Source organism: Haemaphysalis longicornis, unplaced genomic scaffold (assembly GCF_048455015.1).
Source record: "Haemaphysalis longicornis isolate Haplotype H1 unplaced genomic scaffold, Haemaphysalis longicornis Haplotype H1 scaffold_13, whole genome shotgun sequence".
Taxonomy (NCBI): Eukaryota; Metazoa; Arthropoda; class Arachnida; order Ixodida; family Ixodidae; genus Haemaphysalis; species Haemaphysalis longicornis.
In genome coordinates, this window is record NW_027526233.1 from 28343753 (window position 1) to 28362194 (window position 18442).

Below are 18442 nucleotides of genomic sequence, written 5' to 3' on the forward strand. Positions count from 1 at the left end.
CAGACCACCACGCGCTGTGTTGGCTCGCCAATTTGAAAGACCCCTCTGGCCGTCTTGGGCGGTGGAGCTTGCGCCTGCAGGAGGTCGACGTTACAGTCATTCATATATCCTGCAGGAAACACTCCGACGCCGACTGCCTGTCCCGCGCCCCCGTCGACCCACCAGCACAAGACTCTGATGAAGACAGCGCGTTCTTCGGAATCGTGACGGAGAGTGACCTAGCCTCCCAGCAGCGTGCCGACCCTGACTTACGCGTTATAATCGACTACCTCGAGGGATGCAACGTCACCGTACCTAGAACATTAAAACGCAGCTTACCAGCATTCAGCCTGAGAATCTCCGTCCTCGTGAAGAAGAATTTCATCCCCGGAACGAGAACGAATTACCTTCTTGTCATCCCCGCAGACCTTCGTGACGAAATTTTGGAAGCGTGCCACGACGACCCGTCTTCCGGACATCTCGGCACAGCCCGCACAATTGGAAAAATCAAGGCGAAGTACTACTGTCGCCGCCTTACATCCGACGTCACCCACTACGTCCGGAGCTGCCGTGACTGTCAGCGACGAAAAACGCCACCGACGTGACCCGCTGGACTTCTGCAGCCCATCGCCGTGCCATCAAAGCCTTTCCAATCTAATAGATTGGAATGGACCTTCTGGGCCCGTTCCCTACGTCACGATCCGAGAACAAGTGGATTGTCGTAGCAACAGACTACATGACCCGCTACGCTCAGACAGCCGCTCTTTCGAGGGGGACTGCACAAGAAGTCGCCCAGTTTTTCATAAGACAAGTTGTGCTGCGACATGGAGCTCCTGAAGTCCTCATCACGGACCGCGGAACGGCCTTTACTGCGGAGCTCATGCAAGGAGTATTACGCTACAGCAACACGGATCACCGAAGAACGACGGTGTACCACCCCCAAACGAATGGACTAACAGAACGTCTGAACAAGACAATCGCAGATATGCTGTCAATGTACGTTGACGTTGAACATAAGACTTGGGACGAAGTGCTCCTGTATGTCACGTTTGCGTACAACACGGCTATCCAGGAGACGACGCAGCTGACGCCGTTCGAGCTTGTCTACGGTAGAAGGCCGACTACGATGCTCGACACCATGCTTCCGCACGTAGAAGACAACGACCTCAACGCCGACGTCCACGGATATCTTCAACGTGCGGAGGAGGCCCGCCAGCTCGCTCGAGTTCATCTAACGGACCAGCAGCTGGTGGATGCCGGCCGCTACAACCTCTGACGCCGAGCCGCCGAGTACCACCCAAGGGATCGTGTGTGGGTTTGGACTCCCATCCGACGACGCGGACTGAGTGAGAAACTTGTTCGACAATATTTCGGACCCTACAGGATTCTACGACGTGTTGGCCAACTTACCTACGAAGTGATCCCCGACGGTGACTCCGGCACCTCACGACGACACACGTGGCCTGAAGTCGTCCACGTGGTTCGCGTAAAACCGTTCTACATAGACGACGAACTTTTATTTTTATTTGTTCGGACTGTCGCTTATGTTAGCATCGGGTCGATGCACTCTTAGAGGGGGGGGGGGGTAATGCCGCGAACCATGCATTGGATTTGTGTATTGGTGTTTTGCATTTACCGCCCTGCTGCGCCGGTCTGTGTTATCTCTGTGCCAAGGGAAGCGCGTGTTCCATTCTTTCTTTATGTGCCGCATGTGTCATCTGTTCTGATAGAGAGAGCATCCTGATCTAACGTGAACAGCCCGGGATAATCTGCTTGGATCTAGAATGTTCTCGATGCGAATCGACGGTTCGAGAACCACGCGCGCCGAAAGATAAAAAGCCTGCAGTGCGGACGCCGGGGTATTCGATTCTGCGAGTTCGCCGACGCACGTACGTCACTTTGTTGACCACTGCTTCGCCGCCTCTGTATTCTTTTGAGTTCTTAGGGGAGCACAAGTTCGCTCCAATAAACGTGTTTCTCATTCAAGACAACTGCATCGTCCTTGTCTTCGTGACAATATTGCTCCCAGAGCATAGAAAAACAAAGGAGGATTGTTTTGAATCCTCCATGGTATGTTGATTCCCAACTATGGAGTGCCATGGCTAGCTGCATCCCTAACAGCCGGGGTCTTAATACGAAGCTGGTTTTTCAGAACATTGCCATTAATAGCACAGGACCTCCTACTTCAATGCCACAGCGAGGACCTCTGGTATTTCTGCAGTGCTTTAACACTTCCGATCCATGTGGTGCATCATGTCAGGCATCTCGCAACAGAGGTTGCAGTCGAAGGTGTAGTGCGTGGCATCTATCTTGTGAAGTTGGGTTTTATGTGTTAGTGATTTCGTTCGAAGACTCCTTAAATGTGTGGCCTTGTTAGGTAGGTTCTAGTGGGGGGGGGAAGTACATTAGTCGTATGAGTATTGTTTTTGGAATAGCGAAGAGTAGAGTTGTGCGTTCTCACTAGGATTGACGCCTGGCGTGCAGGGCCTAGGGCTTCGCTGCCTACCACATCATTACCATTTACGAACTTAAGGAAGGCTGTCCAAACAATATAGATGTTTATAATTTTGTTCAGGGTGAAACCCTACAGCAGTATTGCAAGCTTCATCGCTTAAATACGACATTTCAAGAAATGTATGGCCGACCGCTCTTGAGTAAAAGATAATGGTAACATTTTATGGTGTATCTTGCGCCAACCCGATTGTACATGCGACTACTTTCTTCTCGGTTAATTTGGGTAGACCGTGGTAATGTTCGCCAGTGTAACATCAGGCTTTGATTTTTGTCCCAAATAACACACGCAGCCGCACCACTTTTGCATTGTAGTTGGCACAATCGAGATATCCTTATTCTTCGTCCTCGCTGTAGACTCTTCTGATGTTCCTGGTACTCTCTTGCTCAGCACGTTTTGGTGAAGTGGGTGCGTGTTGCCTCACGGAGCAAGAATTGTTTCTCCGTGGTGTTGTCTATAAGATTTGCAACCACAGTGTGTCCCCCTAAAGAACAGAGAATAAGCCATTTCTTTTTTACGTTCACACTCACCGTTTAAGCGAGGCGGTGCATTGTAGTTCGACTGGCCTCGGTGAGCTGGAGTCATCACTGCAAGCCCGACTAGTTAGAATTTGATATTGATTAAATATTCGCTGACGAAGCGCGAAAACAAAAAACAACGCGGAAAAGCTCATCCCCTCTGGTCCCATTTGCTTCGCGCTAAGTTATACAACAAGCTCTAGTAGCTCAATTCAACTACCATATGGGCGTAGCCTGTCAACCGGAACACCACCATTGACGTCACATTTTCTACGGGGTGATGTTGAGGACTCTTGCTGATGCGATGCTCACCGTGTTGATGCTCAGGTAGGGGACGTTGAGTGCCAGCCAAGCGTGATCCACCAGTAGATGATTTCAAAGGGACGCCGCGATGTGGTGCTCCTCAAAAGCTGCGTAGTAACGTTTTTGGAACATAACTGCGTTAACACTTTCGGAGTTTTTTCCCGCCGTAATCCGGGGTATTTTCTGAAAATTTATTTTGTTCAAAATATGTAACATTTTTGTAGAATTGGCAAGTACACCTACCAAGAAACGTTTATTGAAAGCTCTCCCAACGTATCAGTGCATACTGGACTCATTCATGAGAGGTAACTGTCCAAGACCGAAAGCAACAGTGATATAAAATGTCTTTTTTACATGTACATTTCCCTTGCACGCTGGAGGCTGTGTGCAAACATGGCGGGAAGGGTTCCTAGGAATCTATTCTAGCTTTCCCGAATTCCTTGTGTTTGCCTGTGATCAGGCATATTCTTTATGAGTAATTGTTTTCGGTGTCAATCACCTGGGCCTGTCAAAATTATTCACTTGGTGCGCTTTTTCAGAGTGTTCGGTAAATGCACTAAGGCTGAATCTCAGACTTGCGAGCGTTGTTATTGGGCCGTCGGAGGCGTTCTGGGAAGTTCCTGGTCTCGGCAACGTAACTAGAGGGCATGGGGCGCACATAATTTCGTAAACGACTGCTTCGGCTTTTTCTTTTGGCGGACGCTGCTTGGGCTGTGGAAACAGCCGTCGAAGTGTCCACACCGGCAAGTGGGACATGACAACACCTTCCTTCCGAAGAATGCGGTGTAACGTTTCGCACATTCATTTAACATAACCTAGGGCGACACCGGTGTGTCGTCGGGCTGGGAGGGTTTATAGGCGGGTAGATGTAGGAGGTAGGAGAGGGTTGTTGCCGGCGGCGTCAATAGAACGGAATTTTTATGTCGGCAGCCAGACTGCTGGAGGGGAAGTTTGACGCACCACATGAACGTCCTCGTGTATCTATTATTATTCAGGTCTGCTATAACGGCTTTTATTCTTCCGCCTTCCGGTCGTCTTCAGTTGAACCAGCAGTTCTAGCAAAAAGCAGGAGAGCTGAGACTACGAAATACGTGGGGGAATTTGGGTGGCATGCATCTTATTGAAGGTAGCGGCCCGAATGGGTGCGTTTTCTGTACACTTTGAAATATAGTCGATCTGGCTCTCCTTTCATCACAACGTCCAGGAATGGTAAGATGCTATTCCGTTTATTCTCACCTGGTAAAGTGGATGGCTGGTTCCATCGGATTTAGTTACGACAAAACGTTGTGTGCAGTTGTTTCTATAAAGATACAAAACCGGCTTCCGTGTACACGAGAACCAACTTGTGCTTCTCGAGGAGATATTCCAAAGCGGTCCTGTCGACTCATTTCATTACCTCATTCTGCGTGGATACGGAAATAGCACGCCCAATCGCAGGTTGACTTGTTCTGATCATCAAATGCCTTCAAAGCCACTAACAACACAACCCTTTCGAGTAAGCCCCTTAGACATTCCCCATGCATGTTGTCTCACGTGAAATGTCGTTGTGACGCTAATGCCGCTATCACTGGCGAGAGCGAGCACACTCCCTATATTGTTAGGCGTGATACTGTTTGCTAAACCAACACCTGTTTTACGGAACAAAGAAAATGTTGATTTTCGCAGCTGTTAAATTTTATTGAAGCGATTTTCCCCGCTTCACAGGAACTGTAGTACCACACAAAGATTAAGCGCTTTACCGGGGAGTAGCTGGTACGTGTTTTATCGGTAGTTGGCCGGCCGCGCAAGGCACACCAATGTACATGGTGGCTACCACAGCTACGGTGGAAGTATACTGGGTACCACCTGTGGCAGGCATTGCAGTGAGACTCTTTCACCCCCGTCAATGCGGTGTTGTAGAAAGCCGGGTGAACACGCGAGATCGACAAGGGTGAGGGGCCTCTCGCAAATGTAATTGCAGTTTTCAGAGCCTAAGTTTTCTTTTCAAAAGTACATTTCAACAGACGCAATCAACAGACGCAATTGTTGAAACGATGGGATTATAAAAAAAACAAGCCAGGGTTTAAAAGAGCAAGACTTCTCATCGGTTTGTGAAGCAGATGCAAACATAGCTTACGGTAGATTCTCGAAAGTGCTTTTGTCAGCCTGTGTTAAACGTACGACTTATTGCCGCAGAGCGACATACTTTCCGGTTCCCGTTTGCCCGTGGATGACGGAGAGCATTATCAGTGTTATCAAGCGCAAAGAGCACTGGCGGAACAAGATGAAAGAAAACAAAGACAACCCTTACTATCAAGCACAATATCGGTCAGCGCACAACCTACCACTTGCCCTCATGCGCAAAAGAAAAAAAGAGTACTACAACAACCTGGTCCTTATAGCAAATGGCAATTCCAAAGAAATCTGGCGTATAATAAACTCTGTAACAAAATCGTCCAAAAAATGCAACACTCTGCCAGATTTCAGGATATTAAACTGCAGTCAAGATGGGATCGCGGAAATGTTTAACGATTTCTTTATTAACCGAGCAAAGTACCCCCTACCAGTAAATGTGATGAAACCGAGCCTATCTTACCTCTCCCGCAACACAACTCATTCGTATTTAGTGAGATAACAATAATGGAAGTCTATTCTCTCTCTCTCTTCACAGCCATATGACGTATTGCATAGAGTCATGGGGGTTCACGTACGCGTCGTACTGCAAATCACTGTGTGTAATTCAAATAAAAACCCATTAGAATATTGGCCGGAGCTCCGAGGAATCAGCCATCAGCTACGCTCTTCGCCGAGTTTAACATATTACCGTTTGATAGAGTCAGGGACTATAATACTGCTGTTATTATCCACAAAATACTTACCACAAACAACCCGTACCACTCGTCAACGCTAATTACACCCAAGCGACATACAAGGCACGCTGATCACAAAAATCTTAACCTACCAATAGTACATAATGTATATGGTCAGCGCCTCTTGTCCTACATGGGAGCAAAATATGTTATTGCATACCAAACTCCATCAAAACAATACCAAATATGTTGCCGTCCCTAAAACATTACTTCAGAATTCAAGTACAATAAACCAGAATCGTTAACTTGAATGTAAGAAACACAACTGTACAAACACTAAACAATGTAACTTGCTGCCAATTATTTTACTTGTGTGCGACAATCAACCATTTTTGCACAGGATTGTATTTTTGAAAATATTTCTGTAATGGATCCAATACTAGCCGTACAGGCTATGGATAGAGGTGTATTATCAACATGTTTTTGTGATGTTTTTCTATGAAATAAACTACTTTGTTCTTCTTGTTCTTGTTCATTCTAGACCAGGGAAGCTTGTCCGCATCAAACAGTGCCGCGAGGTAAGCGAATTCAAACCCGGCTAATCTGCATCTCCAAGCCATCGCTAGGGTACCGTACTCACACACCGTAAACTAGTATCTCGCCCTAATCACCTTGTTCCTACAACAATTTGAGAACCTTCAGAAATTACAAGGTCCTTTAAATAGGTTTAAAACTGGCACACTGTTATTTACCATGTGTACGATTTGAAAAATATTTATCGTACAAATCAGCCACTGATGGGTGTAAAACGAGACTGTTAGGCGCCATTGTACTGCACCTAGAAATATTTATTTTTTAAACTTTGCGTGATAACATATTAATTTACAGCATAGCAGGGTAAAAAGTACTAGGACATGACTTTCGACGGTGGGAATCATCTCGCAAAAAATTGTTTAAAAGTTATTGCGTGCATTGTAAAAATCATAAAAATTTGCAGCTGTAACTTTTATTTGTGTTTTCGTACTTCACTATAGAATAGCTCTAGAAAAACCACTATTTGCAACCGCAAATATAAATAAAATGACTTCTTTTGCATTTGCCGACGTAATGGCTTGAGATGTAATGTTTATGTACTTGAGAACTTCTGTATTACTATGGTGACATTAAAACCACAGAGTAAATACAAGAAATTTAACACTAAGATCCCTACCGCTGCGATTGTGCTACCCAAATAAACGCACAAACAATTTACTCATAATTGAAGCTGGCATCAGTCTGTTAACTCTATGCAAAGGCTCTGGGGAAGCTGTATAGCTTTCCTTTGTAACCGTATGGCTGCATTCAGGTGGATGCAGCCAAACGTTCCTTGGCAGAAACTTACCCCACCTTGGGGATTTTACGTAAAACTGGTCGATTAACATCTGTCCTCTACTTCGACTTCTTGATCAATTAGCTCTCGCGCTACAAACGACTAGCCTCCAGGATAGCTCAGTTTGTAGAGCGACTTCTCCGGTTAAGCGGTGGTCCCGGGTTCGAATCCTGGACAAGGACAAATTTTTCTTCAATCCAGATATTCACCGAGAGGCATGGTTTCTATACACAAAACCCGCAACGGCTGCACGGCTCGCAGTGCTTCTCTGCACATTGCCCGAAACGCGTGTTGACACAACGCTATTTCAGATTTCATGGGCCGGTATCGGCGGTGTTAAACAGAAGCCGCAACGGCTGCGCGGCGTTTACAGTTAACCTTTGCACACGGCGCGATAACGGTACCGACACCACAACACCCTGAGTTCGCTAGTCGGCAGGAGCGGCGCTCTTTGAGTATGAGAGAGGGGAGATCTCGCTGTGGCATCCGCTTTGGTGTGCATGTTTACATAAACAACCGTTTGCTTCACGTTTTGTAGCTAAAAGGGCTTCAGTCTCCGCCAAAGGGCCCCCCGCGGCAGGCGCACTTGAGGAGAGTAGGTCCTGCCACAAATCAAAGTAACACCGCACGGAGGTTGCCCTAAGAGGGAACAAAATAACTGCCCCCTGAGTCGGAACAGATTCCCCGTCGGGGGTCCGAGATCATGATAGATAAGGTTCCTCAACCGTTGCCCGGAGGGATTCTCGAGAAGTCCTCGGCAGCCGCTCGACGCCTGGCCAGGGCCGAACGACACTGAGCTGGGGGTTCGCCGGGCCGGTCACTGGATGAAGAGTGGCTTCCCAGGAACGTCTCTGGTTTGGACAGGCAAGTAACAAACAACACAAAAAACCCAACTGCGCCGTCGGCAAGTGCGAACACAATCCGCACTAAAGGTTTACCAGACATTTAGTTGCGACACGTATACGCAATTGTCCAACTACACTAGTTACAGTTTATCCCACGCGTACTTTATCCAAACGCGTTTCAATTAAAATGTACCACAGAAAAACATATTACACCATAAATGCGAAACTGGCTTCAGAACACTAAAGACAACGACAAACTCTGGCGTCTACGAGCCAATTGCCGCTCTGAAAGCTGCGATTTGAGCTCCCGACATTGCTCTGAGCTTTATCTTTTTTAACGCACCTTAGGTGCACCTGCTCTCTGAAAACGACTGCTAACGGTTCATAGAATATCGGTAATTTTCGGAGAGGCATTTGGAGCGCGGGGAGAAAACTTCCCTAATTTCCAGCGCTAGAGAAAGGTGTGCGCTTTCGTTCTCGAGCACTCCGAAGTAATGTAAGACCCGAGCAAAGCTAGCGTATGGCGTTGCCACTCAGCATGCGCCAACTTCAGTTATTGTTTCATGTACGCCCGAACGTTTTGCTTCCCTGGTAGTCCCTTGCCCTTTTTGCAACACACCGAGTAAACAAACGCTCAAGAGTGCGTTGGTTTTCTTTTCCGGGTGTCACAGATACACAAACTATATCGGTGCTGCGCGGTCAGAGATGACGGCTCCGCCTCACGCGACACAGGAATCGCTACGAACTCCGTTGTTCGTTGCACGACATCGAGTACCTGAGCTCGAGGCAGGACGCAATCCACCAATTGTGACATCGTCAATACTCCCAGACGCACGGTGAAAGCCACTTGGTATCTCGACTGCCAGCTTTGCCATAACGTCGCTGGAGTCAGAAATGCTTTCGAGTAAACACCTCCCTTTTCAGCGATATCGTGGCGGCTTCTTTCGCTAGCCTCGCCATTTACGCTTTTATGGAAAACGCCGTTTATTCCCGCACTGCACCCGTTTCGGTAGGCAGCCATTTGCAAAGCCTCCCGTGAATCAGAGCTCTCCGAACCCTACGCTGACACTCTTCTGCTCTCAGCAGGACCTTAATATCAGTAGTCTCAGTTAAGACCCGTGTAATAACTAAGGTAGCAAAAACGGCACCCTGCTTCTCTGCCGCTCTCCTGATTTTTACTTCCTCACAATCCGCGGCTCCGCGCGATACTTAACTCCACGTTGTGGCCGTTATCTGTGTTGGCCCTGTTGAGACCGAGTGGGGGCACCCGATCCGAGCTCCGTGGCCTGCGACATACGATTGGTAGCGTGTATGATGCGAGCGGCCAGCCGCTGTTCCAGCCGTGAAGTCCACAAGCCGCAGGCTAACGTAACGGTTACTTCATAGCGAGAGGTGAGCCGAAGCCAAAGAACAATTCCCCAACGGGCGAGGTTACAATACCAGACTCGAGGACAGTGACAGCATGGATTCGCTGCTCAAACAGGAATGGGCTACAGCGCTTGCGGGTGTGTATTATACCCAAAACCAGTAACGGTCAAAACAGCCTTCCCTCTGCATTTTGCGCACGCCACAAGAATCACTGACACACACAACGCTCTTTCCAGAGTTCGTAAGTAGTTGGTAGCCTCGGCGCACGTTGAGTCCGAGAGAGGGGAGAGAGGAGGACGCCGCTGCGATCGCGGGGCCTCTGTGTCCTTGGGTGGGTTGTGACCCGCCTCGCCGGGCTGGCAACCGTTGAAGTTTGAAATGCGTCGAAAGCGAAGCGTCTGACCCAAGCTTGTCGAAACTTGAATGATGAGTCAGTGACATGGTGGCGCCTGACCGCTCAAAGGCGCACAGCCGAGGAGTGATGCGGGAAACTACGGGGGCGCGGGCCGATTCGTAACAGCTTCTCCGCCGGGGGTCCGATATCCCCATGGACAAGGGTCTTCAACCGTTGTCCGGAGGGATGCTTTCGAAGTGAAGTGCTCGGTAGACGCTCGACTCCAGGCCTGGGCTCTACGACAGGGAGCTGGAGTTTCACCTGGCCGGTCACAGGACGAGTAGTGGCTTCCCAAGAGCGTCTCTGGCTTGAAAAGGCAAGCAACAGAACAACACCGGAAAACACAACCGCATCGCCGGCACGTGCGAGGACAAACCCACACTGAAGATCTACCAGGCTTCTAGTTGCGAAAAAATACGCTAACTGCTAACTACTCTAGTTATATTTTGCCCAGCAGTATTTTAGACAAGCATTCAAACCTCAAAGGTGACATTTCGCGTGATTGGAAATGTCCCCCACGACAAAACGTAATTGTAAAGGGCGAAACCTACTTCAGGGAAAACAACACAATTGAGAAAGTCAGGCGTCAACAGGCCACTTCTCACGCAGAGAGCTGCGATTTGAGCTCTCGTCATTGCCGTGAGCTTTCCCCTTTTTGTACTGCACTTTAGGTGTGCCTGCTTTCTGAAAGCGACTGCGACCGGTCGAGAGGATATCGGCCCTCTTCCAAAACTTGTCTCGAGCGCGCGGAAGACACTGCTCTAACTTCCACCGCTCCAGCAAGGTGTGCGCTTTCGTTCTCGGACGCTCCGCGGTCCGCTGACACCCGGCGCAACGCGAGCATGCGGCTCTGCCACTTGGCAGGCGCGTATGAGAGCTCTGGCCGCATTTGTTTGCGACACTGTCGGCAAGCGAACACCGCAGGGTGTTTTCGCTCCCCTTTCCGGCTGTCAATGCCAATTTAGGCACGTGCGGCCCGGTCTCAGAAGACGGCTCAACCCCAGGTGACACCGGAATGGCTACGTGCTTGGCTGACCGTTGTCTGACATCGAGCATCTGAGTTTCAGGTGGAACGCTAGCGACTCGCTCCGTTGCGGCACCGTCACTACGCTTACTGCACCGTGAACATTGTTCAATGTCTCGACGGTCGGCTCTGCCCCAGCGTTGCTTGGTTCTGAACTCGCGTTTGGAGAAACACTCTTCGTTTCAATTGACTCGTGTTGCCTCCTTCCGCTAACGTCCCGGTTTATGCTTTCCTGAAGAATGACGTTAGCTTGCGAGCCGCGCGCGTTCGGGTCGGTAGCCGTTTTCAAGGCCTCCCGTGAACACAAGCACGCTGACACATATCCGCTCACAGGGGCCTTACACACCATAGAAATAATATACTGACTCTAGAGGGAAAGCGCGCAGCTGAGCCAATGCATTGGAACCGTACAACACACCGTGGCAGACATGATACAACGATTTGAAGGTTGCCAGCTGAGCTTTTGCTTAGTAAAAACGGCGAAAGCGATGGGTTGTAATCTGGCAACATGCTACAGCGGCGTTTCCGCGTCCAGCTAGCGAAGCATGCCGGGAATAATTGTAACATGGCGGACCGCTGGCCAGGCGGATTTTGTGTAGGCGGCGTCGACAGCATTGCGTAGTTTATCTCCTGTGGGTAGGCAAGTGACGTGTTTTCGGTTTAGCGTACGTGAGACTTATATGTACTGAGACTATTTGAGCAAGATGTGGCAACGCGAACACAACACTTGAGCGCAAGCTCGAATGCGACTTATCGCATGCGCGAGGACGCCAAGGAGTCAGCTGATCCGCACTGGGCGCACAGAAAAATGAATCTCCGTATGATCTCCGTGAATTTTCGCGCTGCGCCGTTTTATTTGCCATTCTGTGACATTTTGCGAGCCGCTCAATACTTTTCAAACGAAGTGAAGTGAACTGTGGCTTTAGCTCAATGTAAAACCTTTATTGACACACACACAAAAAAAACATCTCATGGGCCAACGCTGATATTGCCGGTGAGTCGCGGAGCTTTGAAGCACAGGAACGAAAGGGCGCGGTAGATCGCAGGCCAACGGAGTGGCAGAATGCATGCCAAGAATGCATGCGAAATACAGTCCGCGGCGTGTCCTGTTTTCCTTTCTGTCTGTATTCGTCAAGTTCTAGCTGCTTTCCACCACTTCAAATGGAAAGCTTGCGGGAAGAAATGCGCAGTATTGAATGGGCAGTAATTTACCGCAGACAGCGCGCGAGGAGAGAACATTGACTTATTGATTTACTGTGACTGATTAAAAAAGAAAACGCATTTCGTTACCTATTTTTTTGTTCTACCTTCACGAACGCTTGCGCGAAAGTTCGAAGCACGAAGAGCTTTAAGATGTTGCATGAATAAAACAAGTGGAACCGAACGATTATAAAAGCTCTTTTTAATTCTCTCCCAATGGGAACAATCGCTGGATGCCACTCCGTAGCCTGTAGTGAACTTGCGGTATTTAGGGTCAAATCGGAATCGCTGTTCCGGCGTGCTTAACGTGAAGAAAAAATGACAGCCTCGCAAGCGCCCGGGCAGGCACTTACTCAGCGCGTGCATCCGAGTTGTACCAGTTGTACACATTTTGTACGCACGCAGATCTTAGCTAGAGACTGCACAAACCGAGAGAGGGGAGGGGAGAGAGGATGACTCCCGTGCGATCGCCGGGCCGCTGTGTCCTTGGGCTGGTTGCGAGGCGCCTCGCCGCGCCGGCAACCGTTGAAGTTTGAAATGCGTCGAAAGCAAAGCGTCTGACCAAAGCTTGTCGAAACTTGAATGATGAGTCACCGACATGGTGGCGCCTGGCGGCTGAAAGGCGCACGCAGTGTCTTCGCCACACAGCCGAGGAGTGATGCGGGAAAGTACGGTGGCGCGAAAGGATTCGTAAATGCCCCTTCAGAGCAGACGCCCTCGGAACGCTCTGGGGCAGCTCGCTGCTCACAATGTTTCTTCAGTTTGTTGTTGTGTTTGTGCGACAATGGCAGTTTTGTGGTATTATTATGATTTCGAGAGCCCCGTTTTACCAACCCGGCCTCATTAGCTCACTGGCGATGGTAGCAAAGACAGCGGCCGGGAAATAGCTCATCCATTAGCGATTACAGTTTCCTGGCAAGACTAGATTCTCGATGACGCCTCCTGGGGATGCCACTGCGCAGATAATCCTAACAGGATTATCTGCGCAGGATTATCTGCGCTCACCCTACTCTGAGTTTTCGTTACGTCATCAGAGCACTGATGACAGGACAAAGACTGGCTGGAGCGGATACATTTCCTCAGCGACAGTGGTGCCAAAGAAAGCGACCTCCAAGCAGCTATTTGATCAGCATGTTCAGGTTGGTTGTAGTTTGATATCTATCCTTACTGTCTCAGAGAGTTGCCACCACCACCGCTGCTGTTGATGAAGTTGCTAAAGCCTGTTTGTGCTGGCTTTGTAAGTTTTAATTGAGTAACAGTGAACCATGTTTGGCCTGTAATGAATCCCTTTCTACAAAAAAGCATGTCCAACTTGATCGGAATGTAACTATTGCTATCATTTCGTTGCATGTAGGGGCATCACGAAGACCGATGTTATGGCCAATGCGGCCAAAAAACCTTAAAGTTCCGAACCTGCAACGTGTTTGCAGCTCGTCGGGCAGAAGCTTCGAACAGACGAAAGCGGGATCAAGAAAAGATGATGGACAGGATCGGCACACGTCAACCCTGAAAGAGGGGTAAACAAATCAGGAGCCGTGAACGCTCCATGAACGATCCACGCATGAACGCTCCATTCTGAGTCCCGTGGCAGTCACACCAGGCATTTACTCAACCAGTGGCGACATGCTGCCGGCACGCCCAATCCAGAGATCGTCTTGTCATATTACTCCGAATGTAATACGCACACACCGACCGACCAAAAGCTGCCCTAGTATGACAGATTCGTTGACCAAGGCGGTATGGCCCGGTCGGTAGGCCCCGAGGGTAGGCCGCGACAATATTCGAGCCGCGAAGAATGCGCCTGTATATTGTTAGTTCGTAAGGCGTTCTAAACGTCAAAACGCCAAGGAAGCCAACATACTTTCACAATATGAATGCGATCCGTATTTGGTGGCTAGCGACGCTACGCTGACTTCGCTTAACTGAAGCTCCACATATGTACACGGCTGGCGCGCTTGTACAAACTGTAAGGCACGTTAAGTCCAGAAGAAGACTTACTCAAGTTAATCTAGGAAATAAAGAGACAAAATCAAGCAATGTTTATCGTAAAGTGCAAAACAAAAGCACGACGAGCACATGTTTTTCCACGGGTTTACTCATAATAGGCTTGCCAGTTAAACGTTGCGATCCTATTTCCTGGCAATAATACGTAACGCACTCTGTCGGTATCTTTTATTCGTAGGGGTGCCCAGAGATCTTTAGTGAAAAATCGCTAATTAAAGAGTGACTAGATTCTGGGCGAGCCATACCATAAAAAGTGTCGCAGAGAGGTGCAAAACCGCGTTGTGTCCGCAGCATTCGATTTAGGTGACTTGCTCCACCGTGGCCCAATGGTCTAGAACGTCAGAAGCACCCACAGCTCGAATGTGTTGGTTAGAGCCTACTTGGGGATCTATAATTTCCTAGCATGTCTGCGAAAAATGATACATTTTTTCCCGTTCTAATCTGCATACAGTCCTCAACTGCTGGGAAATGTATATCCAAATAACGAGGAACTTGCGATTTCAGTACGACAGCAGTTCTTGTGCACTACCTTTTTGGCTCGTGATATTGTCGCTCTTTAAAAGGATATACCAATAACAGCTTTTCAAACTCACACCGACAGTTCTTCTACAGAAGAAAGGATAATCATGCGACTAGAATCAACAATTGTAATTACGAAAAAAATGCACCACAAAAATAATTTTCTGAGATGCTTTCGGACATCGGTTGCTTTGGACATCGCTTGTTCAGTCTTTAATAGCGTAAATCTACATACTACCTTCAAGCAAGGATTTTTATAAAGGCGACATTAGGTGCCTGCTTTTATGCTGCTGTCTGACAGATGCCCATGTCCCCCTCGCCTCCTTTTTGAGAGCTAGAAAAAAAACATAAATAGAATGAGAACATCGCTCCCACTGCCTCGGATAGCCAATCTCCGCTACTGACACTTGCGGAACCCTTTCCAAATGAAACGAGAGTCCCTTGCTCGTTGAGATGTTTATTACGTTTGAAAAACTACTTCTTCCAGCATAGTTATTCCTGTTAAAGCTTTATACTATTGGCTGTACAATTCCCGTTAAACAAATAAACCCCGGTAATACAGCCCTGAATCCCCTAGCGCCGCAGTGGCAGTCCGCTTCGACCCCTGCCATATGTCCACTTGCACAGCGCCATGAAAGAAGGCGGATTGCGAATAGCTGCCCGATCTTTTGGCTATGGTTGCTTCTTCAAGTCGCTCAACACGGCCACCCTTGTGAGGCATGAGAAAAGTCTGGTTCGATTTACACCATACAGACGGTGTTTATACTATTCACAATGAAACCAGTACAACAATTTACAGCGCACATTCTAAAGAAAAACACCAATCTGCAAAATATAGCTACAAATGCAAGAAGCCCACTGCATTGCCAGGATCACCGGTCCTACACCTCTTATGCTATAGGTGTACATAAAGCCCTTCGAAGGTATAAGCGACAATTATTATTCCGCACACGTGCTTTCGCAGCAGGAAGCTCTCGGGTTACGTCGGGGTAGCAAAATCGCGGTCGCTGGAGTCACAGTTGCAACTGAGAGCACTCGCTGCAGGTGTAGCCGAGATACTAAATCAAGGGTCGTCGGCCCAGCTTGTTCAATAAAGCAAGCGTGCTATCCTGACGCACGATAAAGGAATGATGTATCAATGAAAGAGCGACTATCGTCGAGCAATGATTGCTTTTTTCTTTGCCTGCTTCTTCGGGCTATGTCGCTGCGGCCGCCGGCAGTGTGCCGCCTAAAGACTTCAACAGATATTTTCAGAAATATTCTTGTAGATCTTGAGATGACTTTCATGCTGTGAAAGGAGTATTGGTTGTTGTAGTTGGCTGGCCTAAAATGCAACAAAGTCCTGTCGACGGCGCTGCTTGCTTGAGTTGTGTTGCCTCTAAATCTGCTTTGTTTGCAGTGTCTTATACAAGAGGCACTTATAAATGGTGCGCTTTTGGAGCTATCATTTGGTAGCTGATTCAACTTGTTTTCCACCAATGCGTAACAGTAGTTTTAAGTGTGGTAATAATTTTTCTGGATTTGCCGGGAAATTTCAAATGCAGGTAGTTATATATTTTGTAGTATTACTTTTTTCAGCAGACACCAATTTTGTTTGACAACTGCTAAGCAGTACCGTGTTGATGCGTTCCACACATACCGAGCTTTGAGCTGCAGACGTACTTTTGAAACGAGACACTGAAAATGGTATGTATGCGAGAACGCGCGTGAGATGATGCCGGCAGAACTGAAGTTTTTCGACCTTCGCAGAGCGCAGGTAGCACGGGCCAAGAACGTGAAAGAACCGTTGCAGAGGATTGTCGAAAGAGGGCCTCCAGAAAGGGCATAGAGCTTCACGCTCTGTAAGGAAAACACGCGCACGAAAAGAGTGTAGTAGGTTGCCGCACGTGCAATACGAGTCGGTTCGAGTGGTGAAGGCATTGACTGGGACAAAGTTCTAGCTCACATTTTGAGCTTGGGCGGGTGCTGGTATCGCAGCGAGCTCCGCAATGTGTATTTGCGCCCCTTGGGAAGACGTAAAATAAACTCATACCCTGGCTTCACCACAACATTCTTGTTCACATTTATTTAATCGCAACGATCTCTTTAGAACTTCATCGATCATTAAATATGTAGGTACAGAATGTTTCACACATATAGGCGTAAATGTCAAAATGAATGATAACACAGCGGCCTACAAATCTTAAGATAGCTAAACTTTACTCTTTCTTTGGCGCAGAATCAATTTCCTTTCTGTTTTAATTGTCTTAAAATAAACTCTACTTGGAGTACCTTTTCTATTATAAGAATGATAAGTACATTTTTGATACGTTTTACTATTTAGAATGAAACAAATTTCTATACAACAATAAAACTATTTATGTAACGATTTCAAAGAAAAGCCCGCCGCAAGAACTAAAGCGTTTCTGTGATAAAATCACGAAACTAAACCCACAAGAAATTTCTACAACTCCATTTGCTACGCCCATCTTCTCATGTTTACTTGTTCTAAGACGTTTACCCGTTCAATATTTCTACAGAACATCCAGAAGTGCTGAAGATATATTGGCATATACCTTATCTTGTTTTTTCTCCGTCGAAAATAATAGTGTTGATAGCACAGATATCTCTTTTGCTAACTTATAAACTTATAAGTCGTTCAGCGACCGCTATCCTCCCTCCCGTGAGGAACCTTGACCAATCATGAAGATTGTGTTGGCGACGCCGCCGACTCCGGCAGCCAAACATGAGCCGTACCCAATTGTGGCGATGTGCATAGGCAGCGCCCATCTTCTGCCTTATATTTTTTTCGAGACGTTTACACGCACAAAGAATTTCGTGAAGCGCTGTTTGCATATTCCGCCCCTCTTCTTTTCTCGAACGGGGCTAATACTGTTTATGGGGGAAATATTGCTTCTTTTACCCACATTGTTCGTTCAGCAACCAGTTTCTTCCCCCGCACGGGGCTCCTTGTGTAATCATGGTGACGGTTTTGTCGACACCACGTACCCGGATATTCCAAACATAACTTGTATCCAACTGTGGCAAGGTGTTGACCGGTGGTGGGAACCAAAAAATAAACGCTCGCCGTCTGAGCCATAGTGAAGTTGCGGTGGATGGGATCCTTATCTGTTACCAGGCAGGGATCCCCGGCACCTACCCAGTCGAAAATGTCAACAGGAATACGACAGAAACCCAACAAGAATTCCTGTCGTACGACACAATTTCTGTAGTTACGACATAATTCCTGTCGTTACGACAAAGCTTTCTGTTGTTACGACACACATTTCTGTCGTAACGACAGAGTCAATCTTCTCAACGACAAACATTCCTGTAGTCACAACAGAACTACCTGTCGTCACGACAGCCATCATGCTGTCGTGACATAGCCAGCTGTCGTGACGTCTGTCGTTACTACAAGACTACGACAAAAATGCTGTAGTAGCAAAGCTGGCTGTCGTGACGACAGAATCTTGTAGTAACTACAGGGGCATAAATGCTGTCGTGACGTCTGTAGTTGCAACAGGACCACGACAAAAATGCTGTAGTAGCAAAGCCGGCTGTCGTGACGACAGATTCTTGTCGTCACTACAGATGCGGCTGCCGTGGCAAAATATGTCGCGATACATGAATCTGTCT